Here is a 14939-nt window from a genome sequence, read left to right as displayed (position 1 = left end):
AACCTGATCTTAAGTAGAATAAAGCTAAATGTCTGTCCATCTATCCCACAAATTACGACGCTCTCGTGTAACAGACCAGAAAGAATGCAAATTTTCTCATCTCTTACTATTAGAAACTAGTTAGATCCTGTATCTCTCAAAATTATAGCTTCTTCACCTTCTTCTCCTGTTCTTTCTGAGTAAACTTTACTCACAAAGGCGAATTCTTTACAGAAAGCAGGTAATAACTCCATACCCAACCCCTGCCTAGGCTGTGCACCTTCTTGCAGCTCCTTGGGTCTTGTTGGGGTTTCTTTTAATGCTTTCAGTAATGCCACTGGCTTAGTTTCTTTTACCACATCTTCTCCCACAATGCCTTCCTTAATGACGAGTACTGTGACTTTACATATCCCTCCTTAAGGCAGGGAAAATATCTTTTCCCAGTGCCCTTCTGAAACCACTGGCACTGCAATTTTCTGCGTACCACACTATTACAGTGAAAACACCTGAGGCCTTTCACCTCCTTTCCACCATCTTGAGCATCTTCTTTAACCTGTTGTTAACTCTTATTCTCTAATGTTTCTTTTTCGTGTAGCATCTCCGCTTCTCTCAAATTCGATTCCTCACAGGACGAAATTCTGGCTGGAAGCTTGTCTTATGCAGCAACAGGTATTCATCAGCTAATTCTCCTACAATTCTCGATTTCTGAAATTTCTGTTCCAACACGTGAATTTTTATCATCTCTGAAAGTGAGTTTTTCAACTCCTTTAGCAGAATATTCTCCATTAGAGTCTCATAGGTCGTATCTATCTTTGCAGCAAGCATCCAACCACCCCACCAAAATGCCTATATCTAATTATTTCAAACTCAAGGGAAGTCTGACCTGGTTACTTCTTAATGCTTCTCTACTACTATCTATATGTTATTGGAACCAATACGTGAACACTTAAAATAGGTTGTCAGAATTTCTTGACCCCTCATCTGACATCGGAGAAAATATCCCACTCGCCCTGACTACCAATTTAGTCCGAACTAGCATTATCCATAAATCCTTCGACCACTCCAAATGCCTAGCCAATTTTTAAATTATGAAAAGAATGCCTCATCATCTTTCTCATTAAAATATTGCAGAGTTTAAAGATAGTTGCATTTACAATTACCTTCAATTTTAATCTCCATTCGGTTAATGTGACTTTGCTGGTTAAATCGCAACTTCTCAAGTTCCAGTTCTCTCTTTTTGCTCAGATAAGAACATTCTCTCTCTTTGTCCCCCCCTTCTGTCTCTCTTTGCTCAGCTAAGAACCTTCTCCTTCTCTCTTTTTCCTCTCTCACCCTTCTCTCTTGCTTTCTGTTTCTCCTCTCTCTCTCCCTTTGTTTATCTTTAAAATCCATTTTTCTCAAATGAAATTTAAGTTTTTTTTTCACTCTACTGCACTTGTCTCTTTCTCTGATGCACCTTCAAGTTTCAGAAATTCTCTGACAATTTCAGCTTTACTTTTGCCTTTGGTTAAACTTCTTCGTTAATTCTAAAAGTTTGGAATCATCTTCAAACACCATCAACATTTTAAACAACGATTTCTCTCACTTTTAAGTTATCAAACCGAAAGTCATCGATATTAAACAAGTTGTCTCACTGACGTTTTGCTTAAAGATCTCGGAAACGAATGTGCAAATCTTAAATATACTGTGTTTTCATTTTATACCACAAATCTATTTAAATCTCTTCACATCTCAGATTGTATCTGCCTAAACCTGTCAATTCGTGGATGAAAGCCCCCAAGGTGTTACGACACGGGGTTAACTCTCTCCTAATTTAAACCGGACACACAGAAAAATTTCATCTCATGGCGTAATCTGTTAAATTTCGAGAGACAAAGATCCACTTACAGAGGTCACTATTTAAAGTAAAATTAACAATTTTGTTATTTAAGTTCAATAGAATAATAAAAAATAATAAAACAAGCAATTATTTAGAACTCCCTTCGGTTAAACATATCTTATACGTCGCACTCTACAATACTGGTCCGATGAAAAAAAAACCCAAATTATGATTTACAAATAAATATTATCACGTTTCAAAACCAGTCAGCTTTGCCGATTCAGCTACGTAGACTTCCCTCTGTAGATTTTCCTCTAGTTCGGCTTGAATGTTCTGCTGTGGAAACCTCTGTAGACGTGTACCTTTCAGAAAGCTCTTCAGCTTGCAGTCTACTATTGTGGACGTCCTCTGTAGTTCTCCCCTTAAATGTTCAAAATACCCGTTTTTATACCTCAAAACATCGGGTTATTTGATTGACTTTGATATCATCAAATACATTATATTTCAAACTCAAATTGATTTCAGTGTGTTGGGGAATAATTTAAAATGAGTGGCCGAATTTGATTTTGTTTTGTTCCGTGGCAACTCAGCCTCACTGTCAAATGTTACATTTTAACTTCTTTCAGAATACTTTGTGCCAGCTTCCAGTCACTCTTAATGGTAACATATAACTCTACACATTCACAATAATATCTATTATCTGCCCTGCATAGCTTTCCATATATTTGATCAACTTAGTAAGTCCACAACGTAGTCTTTTCTATTTCAAAAAAAGACCCATTTTCTCTCATCCTTCTTCTACCTAAATCCTTCTTTCCAGTTTTCGTTCCAATTACTTATAATGTTACTGGTATTCTTCGACAAAATAATGCATTGTGCGTGAGACGAAAGAATGAGATGTAATCCCATTCCCACATGAAGGAGTAAGTGTCCAACGTTTCCACGCTTTCTGATATCAAAAAAAGTAAAAATCTCCTTTATTCATGTATTGGGAAAGGGAACAAATGAATAGAAGTAATTTAATGAAATTTACTGCAATCATTGAACGACCAAATATTTAGTTTTCTCCTGAGTGTTTAAATTCAACTTTGTTTCAAGTCTGAGTTGTACACATTTTTATCAATACGCATTCATCATTGGTGACAAAACTAGAAGGTACTGGAAATGCGCAGTAATTTTGTCAGTATCTGTTGTGAGAATGCAGATACAACATAGTGTAGATGCATGGGTCTTGGTTGTTTTCTTTTTGACAATAGTGTTCAGCAATGTGCCGGTTAGGTGCATTAGTCAGGTATTCATGCAGAATAATAGAGTAGTGGAATGGTTTGGGGTGGGTTACAGCGTGGACGTGCCGTGTGAAATGGCTTTTATCCCCATTGTAGGGAGTCTATGATTCTAAAATGTCTTCGTAAAAAGGGCGGTCGGTGCCAAGATCAAGAATGTCTCCAAACATGCTCAGGGCATACTGAAATGGGAGGGTAAGCAGACAATGGTCATGGTTCACATTGATATCAATGACATAGCTAAGAAGAGTGAAAGGTTGAGAGATCCTCCAAAAAACCGTTCATGGAGTTAGAAGCGAGTATAAAAGCAGGATCTCCAGGATTGTATTCTTGGGATTACTCCCTGTGCACCTGGAAGTGAGACAAGGAAGAGGAAGATAGTCGAGTTGAATATATGGCATACAGCTAGTTTGGGAGGACGGTTTCTGATTCTTGGATGATACGGATCACTTCCAGGGCAGGTGGAAACTGTAAGAAAAGGAAAGTGTGCACTTTAACTGGAGGAGCCTCAACATCCTGGAAGGGAAGTGTGATCGTGCAACTCGGTAGATTGAAGCTAATCATACAGGAGCTGGGAAACCAAACCAGCAGGTGAGAAACTAAGCAGAAAGTAAAGGTTTTTCAAATAAACAGGCAGAGTTAGTTTAATGACCGTGCTGAGGGAAGAAATCATAACAATATAAAAAGTGTGAGTTGAAAGTTGGTTTAAATGATTGGTTCGTTCGCCATTATCGGGGATTAATAAATAAGAATGAAGAGTCTGCACAGAAGCATTAAAAGAGATAAACAAATCAATAGAACTTACGTAAAATCTTTTAACTAAATGTGTGTAGTATTTGGAATAACATGGTATGGCCTTGTGGGCATTACGGAAACGTGGTTGCAGGAAGGTCAGGACTAGGGTGTTAAATGTTCAAGGCTACTCAGTATTCAGACAAGAAGGAACAGCAGGTCGAGTGACTGCATTGATTAAGGATAGTGTCAAAGCTGACTTAAGAAATAACATTAGCACGTGGGACAAAAATGATGAATCAGTCTGGTTTGAAATAAAACACATGGAAAGAAACCCTTTGGTAGGAGCATTTTCCGGAACACAAGTACAGGCTCCCCACACAAACTACTTTCATAGTAGGAAATAACATGAACCAGGGAATAACGATGGATTGAAACAAGAGCACAAGAGTTATTACGTGTAATTTCAGCATGCATATTGACTGGAGAGCCTCAAAGAACGATTCGTCGAACATATGAGGGATTATTTCTATGATTAACATGTCTTGTAACTAATCAGACAACTGGATTTGGTAATACGTTATGAGGAAGAAGTGATAAATGATAATGTCGTACATGACCATCTTAGGAAGAGTGACAACAACATGGTGGAGTTTCACGTTCAGATGTAACAATGAAGACGGAGTCACATAGCAGACATTTAGTGTTGGGCAATGATAGTTATATCGGCATGAGGAAGGGATTTGAATGAGTGGACTTCGCAAAAAGATTAAAGGACTGGACAGTTGAAGAACAGTGGCAAATACTTAGTGAGTTAGTCAAAACCCCTCAATTAAGTGTCATCCTGAGTGGAAGAGGAATTATAAAATGGTGAAAAGTGATTCATGTCTTAACAAGAAAGTCGATGATAGCATGTCGGTGCTGGCTTAGTGGTATTATCGCTGACTGGTAATCCAGATAATATTCTGGGGACTCTGTTTCAAATGCCACCACGGCAGATGGTGGAATTTCAATCCAATGTCAACCTCGAATTAAGAGTCTATTGATGATAATGAATCCATTGCTAATTGTTGGAAACTCATGAATGTCTTTTAGGGGTGGAAACCACCATCCTTACCTGATCTACATGTGACTTCAAACCTACACAAATTTGACAGACACTTAACTGCCCTCAGGGCAATTAGGGATGGACAATGAGTGCTGTATAACCAGCGACACCCACATCCTTTAATGAACTAAATAAAAACACTTCAATTGTCAGCAAACGGCTACTAAAAACATAATCAAAACGGATATGAAGGAAAATGAGTAGAAAACATAAGAATTGATAAAGAACACTTTTCTGAGTAGAGAAAAAATAACAGAATGCTGAAATCCTTTGAGAGGATGAAAATGGTGAAGTAATGATGGGAAACTCAGAAATGGCAGAGGTAAAAACAACACTTCCTGTTTTCACAGTGCAAGATATTTCCTTCCCAAAATGTAAAACAACTGCAAAGGATCTTGATCGAAGAACGATGACGAGGAAGAAGATATTAAATACATTGACAGGATTATAGGCAGGTCAAACCATCGGCCTGCCGTCTATCGTATTAAAGGAGGTAACAGCAGAGATAGTGGACGTGTTAGGATATTCAAAAACTCCTTGGATTCTGGAATGATGCCAAAGTATTGGAAAATTAATAATGTGGCACTCGCATTCAAAACAAGGCAAAAACTGACAAACTATAGACCAGTGAGTTTTAAACCTATAGTTGGGAAGTTTCTTCAGTCAAGCGTAAAGTAAAAATAACTGAGCACATGGAAAAACAGAGATCAGTTCATCACTGTCAGCACGGTTTCATGATGGGCAGGTTGTGCTTGACAAACCAGCTGGAGTTCTTTGAGAATGTAACCAACAAAGTGTATGATGGGGATGCAGCAAATGCTGTACATCTAAACTTCAGAAGGCATTTGGCAAGGTGCTGCATTAAAGACTGATCTAGAAGGTTAGATCCCAGAGGCTAAGGGTAGAGTATTGAATTGGATAGAGGTTTGGCTGACTAAAAGAAAGCAGAGCATCAGGGTAAATGGTCTTTCTCTGGCGACCTGAAACTAGTGAGGTGCTGCAGAGTTCAGTTCTCAAACTTCAATTGTTTACAATCTGTCCAAATGACCTGGAAGGAGAGGCAGGGTGTAGCAACTAAATTCACAGTTGGTATTAAACTAGGTGGTAAAACGGGCTGTAATGTGGAGCTAAAGAGTTTGCAGATGAATATTGACATGCTTAGAAAATGGGGCAGATCGCTATACCTGGCAGAGAGTGTTTAAGGTAGAAAACTGTTTAATGTTGAATATCCTACTGCCACTCCTAATTTCTATTTTCTTGTGTTTCACCATCTACAGTTTTTTGGATTTTATTCACCGTTGGTGGGTGGGGGTAACAGCGGTCGAGGAAGATGCAGGTTGCTCTGTGTGTAGGGAAACTGACTTAAATGTGGAAAAAATACCGCAGTCGGGCATTATTGATTACGACCGCAGGCCTGGCAACCAGCTGGCCTGTCCCAGTTCATATCTCCTGGTGTTTCATTGCCTTAAGTAAACAACATTAAAATGTTGCAGTCAGTCAGACAGTCCGAAATTAATATTCCCATTTCATAATGAAGGGACAAATGACTATTTAGATTAGAAGTATAGACTTGGCAATTCCTTTGTGATTTAATAACTATTTGCTGCAACTGCAGGCTGAACCTGGGTGATGGGACAACAAAACACTTCAGCATTGTTGCAAATTTATAGTTTAGATATTGAGTAAAATATTGCATTATCAATGCTGTTAGAAAGTGTCCACAATATATATCTTACGAAAAATGCTTTGAATGTATTGTGGGAGAATACAAACATTGAAAAGGTTGGAGAACGAAGATATGAAGCGGATATACGTCTTTAAATAGATCTAGGCATGTCAAGGGAACGGGCAAATACTGGTCTTTGGATCATCGTTTGGAAAATGTGCCTGTGTTTGAGCACAATGGTGAGTTGAATGGAAAAACAGTGTATTATTGAACAGAGAGCTACTGTTAACCCTGTGCATAGCCCCATGCTGTTAAACACCTCCATCAGGAGCACCTCACAACCTTCTTTGCTTAAAAGTAAAATCAAGTAAATCTGTCCTTTCTTCAGTTTGAGTACACTCTTGTCTTGTTACTTTTGAAGGATTCACATTTATCAGTGTTAAATTTCATCAGCGATTGATCTGTCCGCCTGAACAACCAGTTTGTACCCTCCTATATCTTCACATGTTCATCCTCCCTGTGAACCACCAGCTCATCTTTGTGTCATCAACAAAATTATTTATCATTACCCCAAACTCCATCCCTCCCATTCTCATCATCATCGATTACGAAGTTCACAACTAGCCTTGATTTTCTCCTGTTCTCCAGATGTTGTTCATAAGGAAAGCATTGAAAATTCCATTCTCTTGTTTTTCCTGTTTTGGTGAATTTACAGCGTGATGCTGTTGAGCTTTATTTTACGAGGGAACCACGAATTTTATTTTGGACATGGAGCTGAATTCTCCTTTTATACTATGCGTCTCTGTATGTTTTATTAATTAAGCTTGTACGTAATTAGCATTGAATTAGGTTTAGGTGGCTTTCACTGCAACATTTGTGTTCTACGTGGACCTGGATAATTTTCTTTGTATTGTTCCCTGCAACAGTCAGAGCTGAAAAAACTTGTCGACTATACGATAGACACAGATTTATAATTTTATTTGAAAGAGCTGGAGTGATGAGATTCAACTAAATTCTACATATAGACTCACATCAGGAGATCAAATCATATCGTCAAGTCCACCTTGAAATGGAAACAAATTATTAAAACATACACCTATTGTTAAAACAGTTTCAAAAACTTTCTTAGAGCAGCATGGATCTTATAGTTGCTCCTAGGATTGCAGGCAGTTAAATATTTAATGTAGTCTTTTTTGCACTTGATATCATATTTTTTAATTTAAATTTATTTTTTTCTATTTTGTTTTATTAACAGTAAAACAAACAAAAAAAGCAAAAACACTCACGATTTTCTTTCAAATGAATATTTTTTAAAAGAGCGTTTTAAGGGTGATTTACAAAAAAGAAGGAAAAGGTGATTTATGGTTAAAAACGTTTATTTTATTACACTGCAAAAGTTTTTTTTTGTATTGTAATTAATCAGCTTCTTTTTTTAAAAAATAAGGAGTTATACCTTCCTTCTGGAGAGTCCGACATATTTTCAGCTCTGGAGAAAAAAAATTCCTTCTCATAATTTATTGAAGAGGAATATTTTTATTCATTTAATTAGCTAAATGATTGACTTTGTTTAATTTTTCGATATTTGATAGGTGTATGTATATATTTTTCAATTTTAACATTATTGTCTGTAGTTAATGAAAGTTAACAGAAGGTGTCATTAAAAAGTCCTGTTTTTAGGCATTATATTATTAAGGTCACATATCAGGGAAAGAAAGGATGGCTGGAAGATTTAGAAAAAATATATTATTCAACAAATCAGTCATATAGGTGTGTGGCTGTCAGGAAAGATAAGAAGGTAGTTCAAAGTTCTCTGGTGACCATTCCTCTGCCAAAATGATTTTCAGTTATTCAAACAGCTGAAGGGGATTGTATCTCTGAGGAAAATGGAGGATCAACAATTATTGGACTCTTGGAATGATTCTAATGTTCAGCAGCGTTTGAGAAGATTGAGTGGAACTATTGCTTCAGTGGACTTTTCTATCGGGGCATCAACAGAAGATTCTGTGTCAGTGACTGTTAATTTAGCATGGTTTGTTGCTTTCCCTGTGCTAGGATTAAGAACGTCTCGAAACATTTCAAGGACATTGTTAAAGGTGAGATTGAGTAGCCAATTATTATTGTCGATATTGGCAGGAATGACATTCTTTTGGGAAAGATTAAAGTAGTACAGTGTGAACTTAAGAGGTGAGGTAGAGTATTAAAAATAAAACCTTTAAAGCAATACTTTCTGGTTTATTCCCAATGCCAAACTCAACTGGGAAGGAATAAAGTGTTAAAGGAGAAAAATCAACGGCTGAAGAGTTACTGTGTTGTTGAGGCATTTAGATATTTGGGAAATTGGAATCTATTTTAGAATAGAAATGACTGTTTCAGAAAGAATTGGTCTCATCTAAGCTGGAAAGTAACGAATATCTTAGCATGGAGATTTGCTCTTTCTATTAGGGAGACTTTAAGTTGATAGAGATGGCAAGGGGAATATTTCAAGTATCATTACAAATGGTAGGATGGATGGAGAAGTTTATGAATGCGATGCGAGCACGGCAGTTAGATAAGAAAAAAAACGAGACAATCAAGAGTATACAGTAACTCTGAAGCACAAAATTGCGTTTATTTCAATGTAAGGGGTCTTACAGGGAACGCTGATGAACTCAGGACATGTTCTAGAACATGGGATTGGGACATCATATGTATTACAGAAAATTGGCTGAGAGATGTTCAAGTCGAGAGTGTCGTGTTGGGGAAGCACAGCAGGTCAGGCAGCATCCGAGGAGCAGGGAAATCGACGTTTTGGGCAAAAGCTCTTCATCAGCCCATTCCTGAAGAGGGACTTTTGACCAAAATATTGATTTTCCTGCTCTTCGGATGCTGCCTGACTGCTGCGCTTTCCCAGCATCACACTCTTGACTCTAATCTCCCACATCTGCAGTCCTCCCTTTCGCTTGAGAGATGTTCCAGACTGGCAAGTCAATGTTCCTTGTGTTAAGTGTCATGGAAAGGATGGGAAAAGACATGTGAAGAGGAGGGAGAGGGCGGTCTGCACTTTTTGATAAAGAAATAAATTATTGCTTTAACTGGGGAAGATATTTCTGAAAATTTATCCATTTAAAATATGCAGGTAGTATTAACAGTAAGAAAATAAAGTACACTTTGAACAGATTGCACTAAATACTCATTTGTGACAAACTGTCCAGGTCAAATATATTGGTCAAAATAAAAAAAAAGGAAAGATCACATTGATTGTATTGTACCATATGCTCTCCAACAATAAGAAAGAAATTGAGAAACAAACATGTGGGGAGATATATGTAAGCTTAATAAGGTTGCCATAATAGGGGAGTTTAATTTTCTAAAAATTGATTGGGACTACGATAGTGTTAATGGGTTGGATGGTGAAGAATTTGTCAAATACGTTTATGAAAATTTTCTTCATCAATATGCGGATGATTCCAACAGAGAAGGAGCTAAACTAGGCCTTCTTTCGTGCAATAGGCTGGGCAAGTGATGGAAGTCAACCTGAGGGATAATTTGGATATTGCAATCATAACTCTATTAGTTTCATAATGGTTATGGATAAGCTTTTCATTACTTATTTTTTTTAATTGGAGTACCATAAATTTTAATGCCATGGGACAAGAAATTACCAATTTTGATTGGAGTAGACTGTTTGCAGGTAAAACGATGTCTGACAAGTTGGAGGCGTTCAACAGTGTGACACCAGGAGTTGAGAGGTATATTGTTTCTGTTAGAGTGAAGGGTAATGCTGGTAAGGTTAAAGAACAATGGACAACTACAGTTATTGAGCTTTTATTCAAAAATCAACGAAAACCTTACGTTAGATATAGACAACTTTATTCAATTTAATCTCTTAGGCAATATAAAGAGTGTGTGGCAACATTTTGAGAGAAATCAGGAAAGCAAAAGGGAGATATGAGATATTATGGGCAGATAAGGTTAAGGACAATCCAAATATATTGTGCAATTACGTGAACAGCAAGAGGGTAACCACAGAGAGGGTAAGTCTTTTCAAAGATCATGAAGGATATCGATGTTTTGAACTCAGGAGATGGGGAATAAAATCATCCCATTCCTGGTGCAGCAGACAGCAGCAAACACAGATTATTGCCTGCCCCTCACATTCAGCCAGCTTGAACTCTATCTGCTATTTGACAGCCCATTGACCCATTTGGTCAAGGTCATTTTGTATTATTCACTTCTTCACTGTCCACTTTGACACCAGTTTTGGTGTCATCCACAAACTTATGAACCATGCTTTCGATATTCTCACGCAAATAATTTGCATACATGACAAACAATGAAAACCCATAACCAACCTCTGTGGAACACTGCTGGGCACAAGCCTTCAGTCCGAAAAGCAACCACCCTGTCACCAATTGAAACTGCTGGAGACAAACCCCACATTTCAGAGAGTATCGGAGAAGAGAAAAATGGAATTAACTCTTTTTGAGTCAAGCATAACTTTTTCAGAATAGGTTCATATAAGACTTGATATGTTAACTCTGCCTCTCTGCCCAGATCCTGCATCATTTGTTGCATTCCTCCTTCATTTTGCATTTGTATTTCAGATTTCCACTATCTGTAATATTTTGCTTTTGATTGATTGCTCTGGATCTTGAACACGATTATATTTGGACAATATGCTCCATTCCTGTTCCCATCACTTGTGCCAGTGACACATGTATTACACTGGAGTCTGTTTCTTCTTTAAGTTCTGAAAATAAATGCGCGGATCTCACCAATGTGATTTTGATTTAAAACACCTTTTAGAGACAGCTACACTTGATGAAAAGTAGGAATAGTTTATTAATTATAATATTGTTGTGCGTTTTATAACTAAACCTGTCTCCTCAGTCTCTGAATATTTTCAATATATTTCTCTGAATAAGTACAATAAAGGTGGTTGTCATGCAGCCAATCATCTCTGTACCAGCTCGGTATGAGCTGTATTCTCACATTACTCTGTTGTAACTCACTGTAATGAAATACATTTGTCCTCTGTGTCTGTTTTTATTTCTGTATATACCGTCCAGATATCAACAATCTTAACAACCTGTATAACCTGTGATTAAACAGTCGATATATAAAATATAACGATGTGCATCACATTTAGAATTGCCCTATTCCATTCATATTGTTGTTCAACATTCCATATACCAGGGGTCATCTGTTATTTTGCTCTGCATTGCATTTCCTTCCATTTGTCAGAAACAGTGATGGCTGAATACTAGTAACTGGGAGATATTGCTGCACTCCCCTCAAGTCTCCTCAGCCACTGGTCGCAGCCCTTTCTGTCTCATTGCCATTAGCATATTCATTCCATCCCTTACTCATTAATTCATGACTTTTAATAAAAAAGGTTATTGTACATTGTTATGGACCAGGCCCGACCCGTCATAACAGTCTTAAGCACATTGCCCAGTCCATAATATTGCCATTTGTTGAAGGCAAGTGTATAGTGGATGTTCCCAGAGTGAATTAGTTGGTCTGACTGCCGACTTTTAAACGAACAAAATGTATTTGCAAAAATAAGGAATGAAACACAACGCACCGAAAATATCGTACCTGAATAATGCATCCTATCCAAAAAAGACAAGCTATCTCGAATTAATGATACTGATCCAAATTACTTGCAACAATCCTAATAAACAAACCCCTGAGCACAAAGAGTAAAAATTACACAAAACAGCTTATAGGTTACAAAGTTAAAAGGCTGAAGGAGGGGGAGAGCGTCCAGTTTCAACACTGAACGTGACTCAACTAACCCTCGAACTGAACTGACCTCTGCAGCGGGAGAGCTGGCCCCATCCCTTTGACTACACCAGTTTTTTAAAGGCTTGAAAGCTGTCCGAGGACAGCATAGCCGTATAAATGGACCCCCTGTGTGACAACTCCCCCAGTATAAAACCGAATCTTCAATATCCAAAGATGGCTTCAGTTTTCAAAACCACCAGAAATAGTGGTTCGTACTCTAAAATGCGCATATACATTTGTTTGCAATAAATATGCGAACAGGCACAACTATATCCCGATTCAGTGTGTGGTACTTCCATCATTGAGTGTCTATGTTTGTCACTCAAGTCTCAATAATGCATTGGCAATCACGTTTTCAACACCTCCACGTGCAAAATTTTCAAATTGAATGGCTGTAACAACAGGCCCCAGCTAAACAGTCTCGCATTTTTGTCATTAAATGTCATTAAAAGACTTCATTGGGTTATGATCAGTGTAAATGGTTGTCTCTGATACGTTGCTGGCAACGTAAACACTGAAATGTTGTCGTGCCAACACAAAGCTCACAATCTCTTTCTCAACTGTTGAATTTTTCTACTAATGAACATTCAACTTCTTGAAGAAATAACTAATAGCTCTTTGTGTCTTCTTGTCGTCTTCCTGCAGGAGCCCAGCACCGAAATCCACATCATTCGCGTTTAAATCCACCTTGAATGGTTTTGCATATTCAGGTGTGTCTGATCATGGGCAGTGGTTACCACATATTTCAAATTCCGTCAAATGCCTTCTGACAGTCCTCTGTCCACTGAAACTTCTTGCCTTTCTTTAACAATTCAGTGACTGAAGCAGTCACACTGCGAAAATGAGGCACAAACATTTGATAAAATCCACTTAGTCCCAGGAACTGCTCCTTTGTCAATGGTATGGGAAATTCCCCAATTTCCTTCACTTTTAAATCTCATGACACCGTTTATCTATGTCCAATAGCATGGTCAACAAAGGTGACTTTTGCGTTGGCAAATTCACTTTTCGCTAGGTTTACCACCAAGCCTGCCTTCCGACGTCGATCAAACAAGACCGATAGATGCTGTAAGTGTTCCTTTCATGAGTCACTAAAACTCACAAGGTCATCAATGTAAACCACTGGTTGGATAATCCGGCAATTTATTGGTTAGTCCCTGAAATGTGGCCGGCATATTTTTCATACCAAATGTAAGTTGCTTGTCCCAAATTTTCAACATAGTCTTCCAACCATGGAACTGGGTGTGCATCAATGTTTTAACCTGCATTGACGTTACGGTTAGTCCACACGTATTCGTCGGGTACCATTTGGCTTTGGCACCATGTCTATGGGTGATTTCCAGTCACTGTAACGCATGTTAATTATGTCATCTTAAAACATGCATTCAATCTCCATGTGAACCTGTGCCAACTTTAGAGTATTATGCATGTAAGGATGTTGCTTAATGGTAATGGCATCTATTATGACGACTTTATGCACTATTAGGTGAGTACTTCCAAGTTAATATTTGCATATCTCCCCATGTGATATTAATAAGTCTTTCTGATCATTTCAATTTTTCTCATAAAGTTAAGTCAATAAATTATCCTAATTTTAAATAAGTACCTCATTGCCCACTTTCACCTGTGGAATGTCCAATTCAGAATCCTCTGAACATGGCTTTTCCTTCTTTGCCATAATCATTAACACCTTGTACTCTGGCTGTCCTTACCAGTCAAAGTCCATTTTGAGCATATTCACAAGACATACGCGGTGAGATTTCTTTCTTTCTGCATTTCCTATCAAGTAGTTACTCTCACTCAATATCCGTTGTATTTGATAAGGTCTACTAAACCTTGCTTCTCAACGTTCACCTACAACTTGAAGTAATACCTTATCCCCGATCGCAAAATTGCAATTTCTTGATTTCCTGTCCGCTTCTTCTTTAATTGCATGCTGCAATACTTTTAAATGCTGTCTCACCAACTCCCCAGCGCTAATAATCGTTCCTTAAATTTTGAGACCTAGACAAAATATTTGGCCTTTGAACTCTGATTTACTATTTTCTCCTTATCAATATTAATGTTCCTCTCAATTAATGCCCCAAAAATAATTCAGATGGAATGAATTTGCTCTGTTAATTTGGTGCATTCCTGATCACAAAAAGTGCAAATGAAATTCCCTGACGCTAATCATCTGGATTGTCCTGATCATAAGCCATCAACATGGTCATTAATGGTTAATGTCACCTTTCTCGCGCTCCCTGAGATTTTGGATAGTATGCAGCAGATTTGAATTGTTCTATTGCTAACACATTATAGTGAATAAATGAGGTGTGAAGTTTGAATCTTGATCTCTCTGTATCTCCATTGGTAGCCCGTATCTATTTTTTTAAAAAAATACTAATTCCTTTCCAATTCTTTCAGCTATGATACTGCACTGTGGGATGGCCTGTGGAAGTCTAGTTGATGGATCCATTATTGTTAACAAATACCGGTGTCCACATTTTTGTTTGTGGTCGGGGACCTAGCCAATCACTTAAGACTCCGGTAAAAGGTTCCTCAAATGCTGGAATATTTAAGAAAGATTCAGGTTTTATTATG

This window comes from Chiloscyllium punctatum, chromosome 6 (genome assembly GCF_047496795.1).
Source record: "Chiloscyllium punctatum isolate Juve2018m chromosome 6, sChiPun1.3, whole genome shotgun sequence".
Lineage (NCBI taxonomy): Eukaryota > Metazoa > Chordata > Chondrichthyes > Orectolobiformes > Hemiscylliidae > Chiloscyllium > Chiloscyllium punctatum.
Note: the sequence above shows the minus strand (reverse complement) of the source record.